Below are 18,020 nucleotides of genomic sequence, written 5' to 3'. Positions count from 1 at the left end.
GTAACAACGGAGTGTGTGCAGAAAGGGAAAGGATATTACATGAATCCAAGTTCATGTTGAATGTGCTGCACAGAATGAAAATGTGACACCAAAACATTAAAGAGAGGAATGGCAATATGAAGACGCTGAAATAGAAATAAAGTCATAATGATAATGATGCTATTTTCCCATGTCTTTTATTCATGCTGCAAAGACTCATCTTCTGTACGCCCTCCACTCGAGTATTCTCAAGCCATATGGAACTATGCATATTAAAGCAAGAATATTCTCAGGGTGTGAATATGAAAATGATGGTGCTAAATTTAGTGTTGTTTATCTGCATTATGTTTTCCACCATTGTGACCAGTGAACCATTGTGGGTTGCATTTTGAAATGTTAAAAAGCAACAAAACATTGTTCCATGTTATTTTATCTCTGTCTTATTAGGACGACCAGTCATGTGTGATTAACTAAATCAGGTTCTCTAGATTTTGATTGACAGGACTGCCAGAAATCCTTATGAAAATATAGCGGGTAGGAGAAAATCAACAACTTTTATATTTATTTTTATTTTGCTTCTATTCGAGGATTTTCCCTCATGACATTTTCCAACTGCACATTATGATTCACCCAGATTTGAATTCCCACTATATTTCTGCTTCTGACAAATAAGAGGACATTTTTATTATTATTATTTTTCACAAGATTTGTTTTATTTGTCAAAAACAACTGTATTTTGGGACAAGAGCAGCATTTACTTACTGCAGAAGCAAGAATGATTTGAATGTTGGTGATTGAGAGTGCGGCTTTCAGTTTCTCGAGCTTTGTCATTGATTATGATTAAAAAACGTAGCGTAATGCTGTTTTAAGATGTATGCTCCATCAAGGAGAAAGAGACAGAGAGAGATATGAAAGAATAAGAGTCCTGCGTTGGATTTTAAGTAGAAATTCCAGTTAGGGGTCATCAAGATTACCTTGAAACAAGAGAAGCCATGAGGCAAGAATAAATGCTGATGACAACAGTGTCAGTCAGGGCAATGAGCCCTTCAGCAGAGAACTTTATGCAAGAGATCAGTGCAAAATGATCGGGTCTCCAGACCCGGACAAACACAATGCTGTGAAAAAAAAAACTGTCCTCAGCATCCAAAGATTCAAACAATCGCTGAATATTTACATGCATACTCGTATTCAGAGCTACAACATGCAGCCTTAAGGTAAGTCCAACCTTTAAATTGATTAGCTTCCAAACTGAACTCTTAGAGCAACTGATCTGGAGTAAGCAGCGTCTATACAGCTGCCTCAAGAGCAAAAACAGTAATCACAGTCAAACAGCTATTTTAATAAATCTGTATTTTATTATTTAAAAGAAACTAGATGTACGTACAGATAAAAGAAACCTGAGATAATTGTGTAGTGCCAAGGAGACTGATGAAAGCATGCTTCTGACTATCTGCACCAGCTCACTTCTGTGCAGCATCACTGAGGCGAAGTTATCAAAAACATGCCAGAGAGCCTTTGTAACCTCAGGTCCCATCCCGGCTGACATCGAGATGAAATTGAAATGTTTATCATAAATTCTCTGTGTTTGAAGAGCAGATGGCAGATGGCATGGCTGTATATGTGGTTTATATAAGGCAGCTGTTGTGCTGGATGTTTCTGCAGAGAGTGTAGAAAGAAGGTCAAGGTGAAACGTTTGAGGAACTCAAATGGAGCAAACATCAGTAAAGTACATTTAAAAAAGTCATATTTTGAAAAGGCCAATTTTATTCATGGGGAGTTTTTGTGCAATGGACATATTTTTGTTGGTTCCCAACAATCAGAACTGTTCATTGCCACGTACGTTTCACATACAAGGCATTTGACTTGGTAAAAGGTGCAATAAACAATAAAAGATACCCGGCCCATTTTTTGCATTGTGACCAAATGGCGAAGGGTTTTAAGGCACCGATCAATGGGAATGGGAATAAAGGCATGACACGCTTATTTTGTAAGCTGAGAAACTAATTGAACAATTCTACAAATCAGTTCATTGGCAGGAAGCAGGAATATTCTAAATGCCCAAATTAAAACGAAGAAATTAAGGAATGCAATGATTTTATTTGAAAATGATTACAAGCTAGTCCAAATGAAGCTGTAACTGGCCGATGGAAGTGGGAGCAGGAAGTGGGAACAGGTGAGTGGGAGCTCTGGTGACTGCAGACCAGAGCTCCAGACAGGTGAAACTAATCAGGGCAGACAATCAAGAAAACTGGCAAAACAAGTAAAACTAGACCGGACATGAAACAAGGGGGGGGGGAGACCCCAAACAATACAATACAACAATAACAGCCAAACCGTGACAATTTCACCATATATACACTCCCAAATGTGTTAAATATTGCAGCGTGAATGTAGGATAGACGTCGGATGGACAAGCCCTTCATACTTCTGAAGGAGAGTAGAGGAGATAGGAGTGGTGAGAGATGCCACGGAAAATAAAATGTGCAAACCTCTCTGCTTAAAGGTTCCTTGCAGCTCCATCCAGAGACTCTCTCTCTCTCTCTCTCTCTATATATATATATATATATATATATATATATATATATATATATATATATATATATATATCTGTCTCTCTCTCTCTCTATCTCACCCCGCCCCCTTAATCGACTTCATATCCTGGTCCTGTACAGTGGACTCAGGTTACATTTCTCTGCAGCAGCCTCAGGATATCTCCAGACAATCTGAATGTCAGCCAGCCAGACCAATGACACAATGTAGCCATCTGACTCACCGAGACACGCTTTTTGTGTTGCCAAGTGGACATATATATATATACCCCCACACACACACATTTGCACACCAAGTCTTTCTCAGGCATACACACACATATTGAATGGAAATGCATGTACAAGGAAATCTTCGGCCCCTGCGGTGAGCGAACGAGTCCTGCACCAGGGTCCCAAATAAACCCAAAGAGACTCCCGATCATCAGCAAACAGGACGACCTCCTAAATTGTTGAGGGAACAAAAAGTCATCATATACAGTGCCTCATAATGTAAGCTGCCTAACACTAACATTAATATACATGCACACGTTCAGCAGGAAATATTCATATCCACCATCCCCCCACCAACCAACCTCAAGACACGATGAAGCAAAAGAGAAAGCAAAAACTGAAAATGACCAAAACCTGAGGCAAAGATAAATGATGGGAAATGAGAATGAGAGGGCAAAAAAAAAGAGATTTACAGAACAACAAAAAAAAAGAAAACTGGAACCGCAAGAAAAGAGTAGGATGGGGAAGTGGGGGAGAGAAAGAGTGCAAAAGTAACTCCCAGCAATTATGAGCACCTCTTCAGGAAGCTCTCAGTGACTAATGGACGAGACACACAGGCACACACACACACACACACACACACCACAGGGGATGAGTGATGGCCACATGTAGACATTTAACAGCTTCTGCAGTGCGATCTTTGCATTCTTAATTTCCTTAATTTTCCTCCCTTCTCTTCTCCCCAGTTTACTTATAATAATATCTGAGGAACATTATTTTTCCACATACTGATATCCCATGTACGGTTTCCCTGCCTGTCGCTTTCTGGTCTACACGTTTAACTCTCTCTCCGTCCGTCTCTCCCACATTCCTCTTGATATTATTAAAAGAAGGGAGGTTTGCACTTCGCCCCAAGTTGCACTGAGTGAGAAGTTTTGAAGATAACGTCAGTATATTAAAAGTTCTGTGTTTCATTTCATCTCTTTTTTTGTATGCAGAGAACTTATTTGTGCACACTCTATAGCAGAAGTCCATTTGGGTAAATAGGTTGACTCTGCAGCGTCTCAATTAGCAGGGAAGAGACGCTCTGCTTTGAGTGCAGACCCACTTTTTGATTTGGGCTGATGAGATGAGTGTGCTTGTACATAACAGTCTACTTCGGCACCACAGCAATAGCTCTCCAATCTCCATTGCTGTTCTCTGTTTGTAATGAAGCAACAGTGGACTATAATGAATGCAACATAAGAGCTGGATTCCCTGAATACAAATATTCCCTGAGTCAAGTTTGAATCACAGTCCAGACTGCGAAGATGTTGGTGTTGGAAATAAATGATGGCTCTTCAGTAACATCTAGTGGTAGCTGTGTGGAACTACAACATTTGCAGATGCCTCAACTCTACCAATTCTTATTCTTTTAAAACAAAAAAAAACTACTGAGTTGATAAAGTACTTTAAAGACCGGCATAACTAAGATGCCTCACATTCAAAGTTTCAGCAGTGTGAAGTCATCTATTCACCGTCCCTGTCCAATAAAGGCATAACAAATTAGCTAGCTAGCTTTTGTGGCTACTGCACATCCTAGCTGTTCCAACTCCATGACAAGTAGTGACCCTCGTAAAATATGAATTCATTTTAATTAATTAAGATACAAAGCAGTGGAAAATAGTATAAATATCTAAACAAATATATGTGGCATCGAAGGGGATCAATTACTATACAACCTCTTAATTTTCATGTTAATTGTAGTACTTGGCAGGAAAAACACCAGAGCAACAAAAAAACGTTGTAAACAATTAATAACTTCTCGACTGAAAACTGATAAACTGAGAACAAGAAAAGTGAGAAGTGAGAAAGAAGTTAAACATTCTTCGTATGAAAAATAATAATGATGTGATTTTTTTAATTGTAAAAAAGGGGAAGTATTTCCAATGGGATGTGGGACTTTCAAGCTCTGCTGCCTCGTCCACCTTTGCAACCTTTGCATGTTTACTCGAGTTTTGGATAAAGTTGCCCAAAATGGAGAGGCCAGCATATAGTTCAGGAGAGATAGTTGCTGCTGGACAGCTTGCGCCTGCTGACACAGCTTGAAGTCTCAGCAGCCAGATGAGTGACTGGCACTGATCCGCAACACTTTAAAGCCCTCACCAATAAATTGCAGTCATGTATGCAAAGGAATATTACAGATTGCACCTTGAATTGGGTAACCTTCTCCTTCAACAACTTCTGCAGCACTGATTGAGCTGAGCTGCCACCAGCGGTGACCGCACTTGCTGGAACAAAGCAACGTCTGTAACTTTTAACAAGCTCAAGAAAACAACAGGGAGCCGTGCTTTACAAACCCTCTTTTGCAAAAGTAACCAACGCTATTTCTTTCTGTTCAACCAATTTTGCTCTCACGTCGATACATGATGATGAGAATAATGATTGGCCAAAGAAAAAGACAACGAATTAGAATTAACGCTTGGAGCGACTGAGAATTGGCATAAAAATGATATGAGGATAAAACACCCAGCCACTCTCACAGGCTATAATGTATTTCATATAATTTTACTTTTGATTTTGAAGCTTTGATTGAATCTGAATCTGGTGCCGCAATTACATTTTTAATGGAAAAACTAAATTGAGTTGAAATGGGATCCTGCATAAAAAAAATAACCGCCTGCCACTTTGATTGAAGGATAAAGTCACATTTTCTCTCTTTTTCCACGCTCACTCCACCTGTCTTGAGAGATTCGTCTTATCTAGACGCTGTTGTTTATTTCCACACAATCCTTTGTCAACCATGGCAGCTTTTGAAGTGGCGGACTGAAATGAATGCTTACCATACCTGACTGATTAATCCCGGCATCTCTGAGTTTGTGCTGTCATTTCGCTTACTTTATAGACACCCGAGTTCTCATCATCAATAGTGCTTTGTATTGTTTTATCACTCCACTCTACTGATATCTTTTTGAAACATGCGTTTATGCCACAGTCACAATTCACTATAGCAGCACCACCTGCCGTGATGGATGCCGATGATATTTCGTGATAAGATAACTGAGAATATCCTGCCTTAACAGACCAAACAGGAAACAGAAAAGGCTCTTAAAAATTAAAAAATAAGAGATTAAAGAGAAATTAACAAAAAATACAAAGTATGTGCAGATCCTAAAATAAAGGAAATGCTCATTATTACACTTTAAATAGTATTTTCAGTTCAGTTATTAGAGGACTTGTTTTTTTCCACTGTGCAATAACAGTTTTTTAACGCCTCGTAACTATAATATAAAACAGGTGCAAAATGAGCTAAATCTGCATCAATAAACACTGTTGGACTTCACACCTCCTCACAAGGAATTCCCTGTTGTGCTGTGTTTGTATTCTACTTATAGTGTCTGAATATTCATCAGCTAATTCAATGAGAAGGTACCACATTTAGTTTCATAATAAAAGGATCTACATTCTTGAATCTATCTCAAGAATAAATAAGAGCGTGTGGTGAGCCAAATGTAAATGTGTGCATTACGGAGAGAGAGAGTCACACAGAAAGTAGAGAGAGCAAGAGTAGTGATATCCTTGTGAGACCTCTGTATTTACTGCACTGTTAAGCAGCATTCATTTATCTTGTGAAAATCCTGCTACACACACACACACACACACACACACACACACACACACACACGCTCATGCATGTGCACAAACGGCCCAGTGAGGGCTTTCTCCCCAGACAGCTCATCTAATTAGCTCCATTTAAATGAATGGGTAAAGCAGAGTTATTTTTACAGGGTGTGCAGGTACTTCTAATGCAGCTCATCTCAACGCCACACATAAACCCTCACGAGCATCCAGGTCACTGCATCTGGATTTCTAGGAAGTAGAGGAACGTCTGGTAGAGCAATCGAGACGCCACCGTTTTCCTACAGTCAGCAGGATCTATTTCACATCAGAGAGCATCAAAGGAAGAGATTGAAGTAGATTGCAGAGAAGGGCATGAAGGATGCTGAGAGGAAACATGAGCAAGAGGATGGAACAGGAAACACCAGATGTTAAGGAACAGAGACCTTCTTCAACTTGGTCATCTGCACTGCACCACCAGAAAATATCTGAAAGACTTTGCTGTTACAAGGTTATGAATGTACTTTTGTGTAGTCTGTATTTCATAAAGACATCAACCCTAATTAAAAATCATATCGAACAAGAGGAAACTCCCACAGCAACATTTCCTTGAGGCTCAAACTCCCCCTGATGAGGTACTGTAATAACTACCCACCTCCTGTAGTCACTCCTCTGTCTAAAACTACCTTCAGTGTGTTTTATTGCCAGCTTAAGTGTCTTAACAGCTGCCCTGACCCTCACTAGAGTGACAAGAATACTGCTGACAAGACGCAAACTTTATTCTTTCACACTTCTGGTCGTAAACTATACACCCCATAGCCCTTGAAAGTGTAGGGGGTGGGGCCCAGTTCTCCAGCAATGCAGAACTATACAAAGGGCCTATGATGCCTCATGAGTTATTTTACAAAGCAGTACTTGTTCAAAAATTTTGAAATTAAAGACCATACAACTGCAACATCTTCTGGTTCGATTCCACTCTCTTCCTCCCATGTTTCCTGGCTTAGTACCGCTATCTAAAATGGTATGGATACCAAAATAAAAGTCCCAAAAACCTGATTGAAGTTTGTTGCTGTTTTTAAAGTTGACTTGAGGACACGGGTCAAAAACTTTTAAATAAACCGTCTTAATGAACACACTACAACAATCGCCTTCATAATGAGCACAAATTCCTATTATTCCCTTCCATCATTCATTATCTGACATACATCTCTGTGGCATTAATAAGTCATGGAAGTGCTTTTTGGGCATAACACCTCCCAGTACGCCGGCAGGGGAGGCGGGCTGGTGAGAGAATGTGTTTACCCGCTGAAATATTTAACAGCCCTGTGTTCAGCAGCTGTTAACCTGCATGCACTGTGAGGAGACGTACGTAGCGTGTGTGTGTGTGTGTGTGTGTGTGTGTGTGTGTGTGTGTGTGTGTGTGTGTGTGTGTGTGCAGACTATAACCTGATTACAGTTCTGATTACCTGTTGGGATGCTATGAATATTTCAGATCCTCCCAAATCAGGTCTGAAAGTCAATGATGATGTAGATGTTCATGATGATGATGATATTTGCTTGATATAGATGGATCTATTATCTATCTATAAATGATAGAAGCCTCTGCGTGCAGTCCGGGCTCACCCTGAAAACCTGAACATATTCTACATAAGAAAGAGTCATAAATGAGGTTTACGTTCAGATGAATCTCAAAGATCTGGTGCAGAGCTTCCAGGACAAATAGCACACTGGCTGGGGAAAAAAATAGTTTCTTTCCGGCCTAAAAAAAACACAAGTTGTTCCTCCTCTTAGTCGTTTGAGCACCCACTGAAACAATATGCAATCTCATTTGTTGCAAAGTAAAATATTGCTTTGAATGCAGGACAGGCAGCAAGAGAATGAAGAAAAACTAGAGAAGAGAGATGGGAAGAACACGAGAGGCAAACTAATTAAGGAGAAAGTGGAAGAGGGAGAGCCAGGGAAGAGAAGGAGTTAAGTCAGAAGGCTTGAAGATGTGTGTGTGTGTGTGTGTGTGTGTGTGTGTGTGTGTGTGTGTGTGTGTGTGTGTGTGTGTGTGTGTGTGTGTGTGTGTGTGTGTGTGTGTGTGTGTGTGTGTGTGTGTTTGGACATGCTTGTCTGACTTCTAAATCCCCTGCAAAGTCAGAGGAGTCTTTCATTCCCGAGGTGAGGAAACAATGGCCCCTTCAACTAAAAACTTCAACCAATTTTCAAAGGAAAAATGTACATACTGTTCCTCAAGCATCTGTTTAATGAAAAAATAAGAGAGGAGGGCAAGGAGATAACATACAGGCCATAATGTTCATGCTCCTCCACACACAGCCCTCGGTGTGTGGGATGCCCACCTTCATAATTCCTGTTCCAGAAGTGTTAGTTGTTAAGGGGAGACACTAAAGAATTTAAGTAATAAATATCACCCGAAGGTTCTCCACTTGATGGCTTATGTCATGGAAATTATGTTTTGCATTCAAAGTTTTCTGGAATTATGTGTTTAAATATAGTTATGAATATTGTATTCCATTTCTGGCAATTAATCCCCCTAATTGTTCCAGACTGTTCCTTTAAAATACTTTCAGCACAGGTTTTCTAAAATTGTTCGAATGTTTAAATATGCAAAAAGGCATTATCTTTTGCTAACTTTTGGATAATTTAGGAGACATCTACAGAAGAAAATATAAAAAGTAGTCAAATAAACACCTACATTTATATTTTGGATGTTTCCTTTCCACTCGTCTGAAATAAGGCATGTAATGGAAGCGAAATAGCCTAAAATATCAAAATTGACCAGTGCATGAAAATCTGTGCTTTTGCCTGCATGTCTCGCCTTAAAGCCACAGTTATGATTTATCCTATTCTCACTATTCATATGCAAATACCGTGTTTGGTTCGCTAGAAGGACATTTTCTTTTCATTTTCTATTGCTAGCCGGGTGAGTTTATCAGCCATCCTCCCTCTGTCTTATCTCTCACCTCAGCTTTCTGCAGCGCTCTGAATGCCTGCTGCTGTTGGCCAGTTGTTTGTCCAAAACATGCAGCTTGTGCTGCACAAGCTCTTTGGAAAAAATGTTTATGGAAATTGAATTCATTTTGTGGAGCTGTAAAGAAAAACGTGGCTGTAGACTGGAGGTCGCCTTGTATATAGAGGGTCATTTCAGAATCAAATGAGCACCCTCTCCTTTATTCTTGCCCTCAAAACCGTATGCAGACACAACACTGGGGTGGGGCATCAATGCTCAAGTCACTGCAATGCTTCAAGAGTCAATGAGATGTTCTCTGGCAACATTTGGCAACTTCAAGGCTGGATTTCCTTGCAGGTAAAAGCTTTCCTAGAGCCCCAGACACGTCAAGATCAGTGTGTGGCAGTTAGTTTGTCAGCTCAAATGGTGAGAACATTTAGGTGCATTTTAACCTAATCCTGAAGCTTCATAGATGGGCCTTGTATCATAGTTTCTATGTATTCAAGTTCATATATATAATATACGATTTTAATACATGAAAATATATGATAATGGTCTTTTTTATTGAGTAACTGAAGTTGAGCCCACGGCTCATTTTGCCTCGGGACCTCCGAGCAAGTTATTCCATCACTGAGAACCACAGATACTAAAAAGCATCCCTACTGTTTGGAACAGAGAAGCGGCTGCAGAAAGTTCAAGTTAGCAGTGGAGAGAGCGTCACTCTTTCAGCACCATGGAGAGAGTCCCTCAAAAAGACAGAGTTGAAGTAACTTTTTAGTTTAATAATAAAAGTAAACTTTTAAAGTGTTTGTAAGATCCAAGCTAAAAAACAAGCTTTTTCCCGCTCTTGCCTGAGAGTTTATGTGTGTCCATTAAACGTTATCTCAGCCTCCTCAGTGCAAATCTGGACACGAGTTGGCAGTTAACATGCATCGAGAAAATGATACACAACCCTGTTTCAGTGCAGAATTTCACGATTCAAATACATAGCAGTAACAAAGTTTACTTCTCCACACGTCACGATTAGATTGGGCTGAATGTGATGGAGCACTAAGGACATTTTTTCAATTGGGGTTTCAGCACAACAGACTATTCTGGCTCCCAGTATCTGATTTACGAGCAAGTGACACTCCATGACTGGAATAACACAGTGGAACAGAATCCATTATAGATAGCGTAGCTGTCAGGTTTGTGTGTGTTTGTGTTTGTGTGTGTGTGTGTGTGTGCGCACATACAGTTCCATTGATGACTAACGTATAACAGTAAGTGTATGTTTCTAATTTTCACATCCATCAGACCAAACTGATGTTTATTTTCCCTAAAATTACTTCTCAGTCAACAGATTTGAAATATGGAACCATTACCACAGATGAATGTGGTCTGTTGCAATTTTTTTTTTAATCAAAGAAAATCTGTAAACACTGTTTTTATGCTCTTTTTTAAAATAATTGTGGCTGTAAAACAGCTTCTGCCTGCTAGCGATTAGGTTTTGAAACTCTTGTCGTCTTAACTACATGCTGCTGGGTAATTACCCAGCAGCATATAGTTCAGACGACAAAGTTTGTTTATTTTTTTCAGGAATATTGTGTTTCACATTTACAGATTCACAAGCCTGGAACACCGCGTTCTTTTACTCCTGACTAACGAGCAGCAGGACTTTGAGGGAACCAAAACAGAATGGAAAGTGTCACTCAAACTAATTCCCAAACCCAATGTTTGGCTCTGGGAATTCAGACTGGTGAAGTTCCACTTCACTTTACACAAATTTGGGCACAAGAAAGCTGCAAGATTTTGAAATGGGATGGCATGCTCAGACTCATGATGCACAATAATTGGGACAGTCGTGTTATTCCACCAAACTTCTCCCTCTGAGGTGAACCCTTACAGTCTGCTATGAAATCATAAAATAAGGATAATTTATTACGATAATTAGATCATTTCCATTTTGAGTGAGAGGGAAATCGTCTCAGTTTGTTAGACGATGCGATGGGGCCCTCTGCTGAGCGGACAGGATGCTGCAGGAAGGCGTGACAGCTGGGATGTGTGCGTCCTACCTTTCCTTTGCTCCTCCACACCTGGAACACAATAACAGGACAGGTCTTTGTATTTGATTTGGTCAGTGTGGAGATTGGGGTCGGAGTATCATCCAGGCTAAAATAAGGCAAACATGGTCATTAAAAGATAAGATATGAAATACTCGTCGTGGCAAGAAGAAATTTGAGTCCGGTTCGCTTTTCCCTCTGCAAATGTTGAGTTTTAAATATGATCCGAGGAAAACTTCACTTTTTTGTATTTCTTGTTCTTCAGTGGATTTACTATTTCTAGTTGATTCAAGTGAACAGAAAATGAAATTTGTGTAACAAAGATTCCCACCTGGATCATTATGTTCCTTCCTTCAGTTGAAGTTGCAATGGCAAAGTCAAACATGTATTTATTTCTTCTCATGGGGGGGGAGCTTTTTTTTCAGAGAGGCATTGGTAGAAAGCTCAAATGTGTCACTGTGGGTTGTAATTAACTCAGATTTTTGTTCCTTTTATTTATAACTTATTATCTAACTTTAGCACCTTACAACATATGTATATACTTATGTATGGCCCTTTATAGGTGTCTTTATCTATAGATAAGATATAGCCTAAATGTATAACAGAAATCTGGTTCCTGGTAATGACGTGTTCAATTTAAAAAGCTGGTTATTCAATTATTGTGTAGAATATTAATATGTAATTCAATGTGTGTCCCTGAGAGGTTGAATTTAATGACTCCCCGCTCCCTTTTTATCCTTTGTGAACTGGTTATCTATCGACACTATGATACAGTACTCCCAGGTTCATGTCAATTCATTTTAGCATGATCAACTTAGTTTGCCAACATAAAACACATTGAGTTTACTGGTGGAGCTCCATTTGAGCTTTTTCTGAAACAATAATGACATGACCGGAATATGTGGGCTTTTAAAAAATGCCTGCAAAATATCATACAATTATCTCACCGCATGTTCCATTCTGGTAATGTAATCACAAATGATCGACCATGTTTTAAACATAAATCCAATAATACTTTTTTGTGCTGGGTAGTTTGTTAACTTCATTCAAACTAATTATTTATTTATTGCCACCAAATATAAAGTAATCACTCATTCTGCAAATGCAAATAAAAAGAAGAATATTGACTGTCTCGACCCATGTTGTGTCGTATACAGTGTATGTGTTGGCACCTAAAAATTGGACAATGAGCAGTGTTGAATAACAGTGAAAACAATATGTCTTGGCATTTTAAGATTTCATATTCAGTAATATATTCATCACTTTTGAGCCACTCTCAATTACGTTTAAGGTCAGCATGTGTTCATTATTGTCGTGACAGTTGATGCTGCAGAACAAGAGCCACAGATCAATTTGTGAATTTTAATTATAGTACAGTAAGCTTGTTTTGTATGCCTTCAGGCTTTCACAACACATTGAAAACTTGGCAGTTTGATTAAGAGATAAGAAATAATCTGATAGAAAGAAGTATTAAACGCTGAATCTTATGATCATGCACATGATTGTATATATGCTAATATTAATTATGGTGACAGTCAATAATTCCCTGTGCTGACTTTATAGATTTCCAGTGCCTCGCTCCTGTGCTAATATTGCGAGAGGATACCAGGTTTGGAAAAGATGGCTGAGTGATCTGAAACAGTACTTCAGCCCAGATGGATTCTACTCCTTCTACCTGCTGTCCTTTCATTGTGGGCAGGACAACACTCTGGATCCAGACGATCCGGGTGTTGAGGGGGCTTCAAGGTCATTGCAGAGCGTTTTCACTTGGTTATGCTAACGGGGCACTTTGAGGAATCCCTTACCCTGCTTCGGGAGGCTGTCTGTTGGGAGACGTAGGACATCCTCTTCGTCAAGCTCAACTCCCGTAAGGAATCCACCAGATGTAAACTGACTCCTAAGCTCAGGGCGAAGGCCCCGCAGTGGAACGGCATTGACTGGAAGCTGTACAAACATTTTAACGCAACATTTTGGGAGAATGTGGAGGTTAATAGAAGGGGATGTCGCAGAACTAACCAGGAATGCAGAATTGATGGAGATCTGCATTGAGAGAGGTCACTCCGTGAGGAATACCATTCACTGGTGATGAGAAATAAGAGCTGAATGCATTTGGAGTTGGTGTGGAGTGGTGTTTTCAGATTTTCACAATATTTATTCACCCCCTGTTGCCACACCTGTTTTTATTGCCTGACATAAAAAGTGTATTAGTTATATTCCTTCTCTTGTATATGTTTCATTGTTGTCTGGCTGAGACAGCACACAGGTGTCCATATCATCCAGTGCAGAGCTGCAGTTTCAGACCTCTTACAGTCCAACCAGTGGCACCTAGAAAATAATCTACAAGTTGAGATATTGGGGAGGTGTAATCCTCTTATTCTTTTTTTTTCTTTCTGCACTTTCTTGTACTTTACCAGAACTCACTATTAACAGGAATGTTCAAATGTCATCCAGGGTTTTCACATCAGGATAAAACTACCATAGTTTGCTTCCCTGTGAAGATGGCTCATTGCTGATGTACAATGTTGAATTATACTTTACAACCTGCTCTTTGGAACCATTTTTGAATACCAATTAAATCTATGTATCTACTTAGATATCTGACAAAAACTGCAGGAAATTACATTTTGTTGAAAAATAAAGAGACTGAGGTGCTGGTGTTATCAGTCACCAATACTGCCAAATGTCATATTGTATAAAGGAGACATGTTGCTTCTTATCTAAATGAGCTCACGCACATTTTGAGCTATAAAAAAAAGAAGGCAATACATCTTGATAATAAAAGATTCTAAAACAAGATTTTCACAGTTCCTCCTTGTCCTTAATACATAAACACACAAATATAACAGAAGGGTGCCATATAGCACAATAGTTGGATGATATCAAGTAAGTTGGCCGTTTACTGGATCATATTGCTGAGACCATGAGAGATAGATAGAGCACAACCCAGAACCTGCACCTTTTATTATGAACCCAAAATAATAAAAAAAAATCCCCTTTTCAACAAATAACTATACTTTCTTTTTTACTCCTCCTCACCATTTTCCCACAGTCTATGAAGAGGAAGCCTGCCAGCTACATTTCTATTGCCATACTTCTATTATTATTAAAGATTTGTCAGTCTTGTTTCAAGAATCATCATAAAAATGTTTTGTATTTGCTGGCCCACAATAAAATGTTATCTTGAATTTTACCCAGATTTCAATCCAGTATTTGTGATATATGGGAGATGCAGAAAAAGCACAAACGTAATTTAAAAAATGTTAATTATTATTAATAATAGGTAAAAATGCCCCCAAAACACAACACACACACACACACACACACACACACACACACACACACACACACACACACACACACACAAATGAACAGATGTTTTTTTGCATTTCCACAAAGAGACCAGTAGATGGCACTGGAGTCCATCTTTTCCGCTGCTGCTGAGTCACTCCACAGGCTCAGACCTGCTGGTGACTTTGGAAAAATGTGATTATACAACAAACACTGGCATACTCATAAACACACACATATTTGACACCTTCACAAACAAAAGTAAGACACGCTGAACGCTGATTCACATGAAAAAACACGCGAGAAAACACATGCAACATATTATGGACACTGTGGCATTGATACGATGCCCCTGAGAGACGAACCAGACTAGACGAAGACCCTGAGGCCTTCACAGCGTTTATGAGAGACGCTGCCGGCGCCACATTTCCGGGAATGAGACGCCGTTTAAATGAGCAATGCAGATGTATAAAGAGAGACATAAAAGAGGTGAGATACAAGAGGCGAGAAGAAGAAAGAGACAATGTTAAGATTGTCCTGTATCCAAACTAGTCGGAGTCATAGTTGAGTTGCAATGACGTTTCACTTGAGTAAAGTAGTGAGTCATTTTATGAAGTGAATATCCTCCAGACACATTATATCAAGATAATTCAAGACATGTGTTGAAGCAAGTTGATTTGCATTAGATAGTTGTAATCATCCTGCTTCAGTTTCACGGCCCTGGCATTGTTCCTGCCGTCTCACTGTCACACGGTCACGGTTCACAGGAGCCATTGAATGCAACAGGGCCATCTTTATTGTAATTAGTAACACCTGTCCTCCAACATGTGCGCCGCGAACAAGGCCAGTTCGATGCCATTAGAAATGCATTGTGTCCAACAAGGATTCCTTAAAATGGTCCACACATATCATTTAAATGTAGTGATCATATTTTAATCAGAAACAGTGTTAAAGGTGCGAAATCCAAAGATAGCGTGCTCTGAAATTAAGCTGCTGAACTGGTTGCAGTTTGTTCTCTTTCTTTTATTCTTTTGTATGGAGCAAAACAGTTGAAGGCCATTCCTCTAGTTTTAACTCAACTGGAGGGTTGATTTTGTTTCAGTTTAGTTTTGTAAAACCAGCGATGGTCCATGCTAATAATGGCAGGGGGTATCCATGAGTGAGAGGCTTTTTTACAGACGGAGACACGTCCCACACTATGAGACCTGCAGCTGAGACTAACACGTGTTTCCGTGATGACCCAACACTTGCTGATTCACGTCGGGGCTCACAGCCAAACTAATCCTGCATTTGTGAACTACTCAGATTTCTTACATTTTTAAGAAAAAAATGCCTCCTTTGGGGCTGGTCTTAAAAGGTTTCAAAATGACTCATTGACCTCTTCCTTAAAGCAAAACCCCTTCTCCCACAAAATAAGTGCTTGTGCAACAACTGAGGTTATGACTTACCACTTAATTTCCAACCAGACACATGAGAACATATCATTCATATCATTTTTCCCTTTGTTCTAGACGCAACATTTGATGAATTTGATCCACATTCAAAACCCTTTTTAGTATAAAATATGTGATGTGAATGGGATTAGTAATCCCTAGAGGTTTGTTTTTGTAGACTGAACATGGCTGACTAAATGATGATGGAATACTGAAGATGATTTCCCCATTCCCCCAGCCAAAACAGATTTATTTCTATCCCCAACTCATTAAACCAGAAAATCACCAAACCAGCTTACTCTGAGACCGTGTGTGTGTGTGTGTGTGTGTGTGTGAGAGTGTGTGTGTGTGTGTGTGTGTGTGTGTGTGTGTGTGTGTTGATGTGTACTTCTGCAACAATCTTTACTGTGACATTTCACAACACAAATCTCGAAATATTTCATTACTCTCGCTTCTTCTTTTGAGGCAAAGAGCAGACAGACTAACTTCCTCAATACTGGTGGGATTGTATGTAAAACCATTATGAAATGCTTGTTTTAGTAATTGTTGGTCTACATTTCTTGATGATATTGACTTGTTGTCCTGCTTTTTTTTTTGGTCTTATTAAAAGTTTATTTTGGTGTATTCTACACTGCTTTCTGGTTAATACCACGACTACTCCTAACCTTTCATCCCCTTTTGGTCCAAAGGAAAACTAAATATTCAACCAAACAACTGGTGAAGGTGGAGTTTTTGGCCAATGGATGGATTGCCATGCAGCGGCGTTCCTCTTCCCTTTTCTCCTCACAACTTCCTTGCCTCGCCTCTCCTTCCCCTTCTCTCTCACGTGGATGAGGAGAGAGCAGCATGAGAGGGAAATGAAAAAGAGGCTCATCTGTTTCTCCGTGGGGCAGCTGAGCTGCTTCCTCTCTCCTCTCTCTCTTTCCTGCTGTCTCACCTGCATACCTCCGCTCTCGCCCCTCCTCATTTTGAGACGCTTTTTCTTCCTCTTTGTTTGACCTCATTTGTTTTTATCTTTTTTCACTATCTCCTTTCGCTGCCCTGAGGGTCTCCTTCTCTTTTGATCTGCTGTTCTTCATGGTTTTTCATCGTCTTTTCATCTTCCTGCTTTTTTTGGCAGGAAGGAGGCTCGCACACCTTTGCTTTGTGCGTCCATTTGAGCGGCCCTGCACTGCTCTCCTTGCCAGAGCAAAATGGTTCTAATCTTATCCATTGTACAATAATACATCCAGCTGTATAATGTGCCTCTGGTTGAAATTAAAGCCATTTTCACATTCACATAGGAGGAGCTGCTGAAACATATTATCTTGAAAAAAGTACAGGCGACAATAAAACAGAATTCTGTGGTTCTGACAGTTGGACACTGTCTCCATGTTGATTAGGATATCTTAAGACAACGGGCAACTGGGAAGATAACTTTGGATGATTAAACTACACAAATTATTCATGAGCAAAGCATTGCTTTGTAATGTGATCTCATCCAGCCTGAAAGGAATAGTTCATAGATGGATATTTTGAGAGATATATTCATTCGCTTTGTTAACTTGAGTTTGTTGAGCAGATCGATACCACTTTTGTGTCTGTAGGTTATTTATTGTGCACAAGAAATTACATAATAAAATGTTAAAATGTAGATAAACATATTGAGATACAAATTATAATAATATAATATGTGTTTAATTTAATTTGTACACTTAAACAACATCTAAGATATATTTGCTTCTGGGCTAATCTTATTTACTTTAGGACTGAGTCAGACCATCTGTTTCACTTCCAATCTCTAAGCCAATCAGCTGCAGGCTGAAGATACACATGTGTAAACAAACATGAGTGGTATTGATTTTCCCATCAAACTCTTTGCAAAAAAAATGAATAAACATATTTCTGGAGATGTTAACCTATTCCTTTAAAATTCAGATTTGACTTGACAATAATAAATAAATAATCCTGACTCCTTCAGTCGAGAGAA

The sequence above is a fragment of the Taurulus bubalis genome (genome assembly GCF_910589615.1).
Source record: "Taurulus bubalis genome assembly, chromosome: 6".
NCBI classification, from domain to species: domain Eukaryota; kingdom Metazoa; phylum Chordata; class Actinopteri; order Perciformes; family Cottidae; genus Taurulus; species Taurulus bubalis.
Note: the sequence above shows the minus strand (reverse complement) of the source record.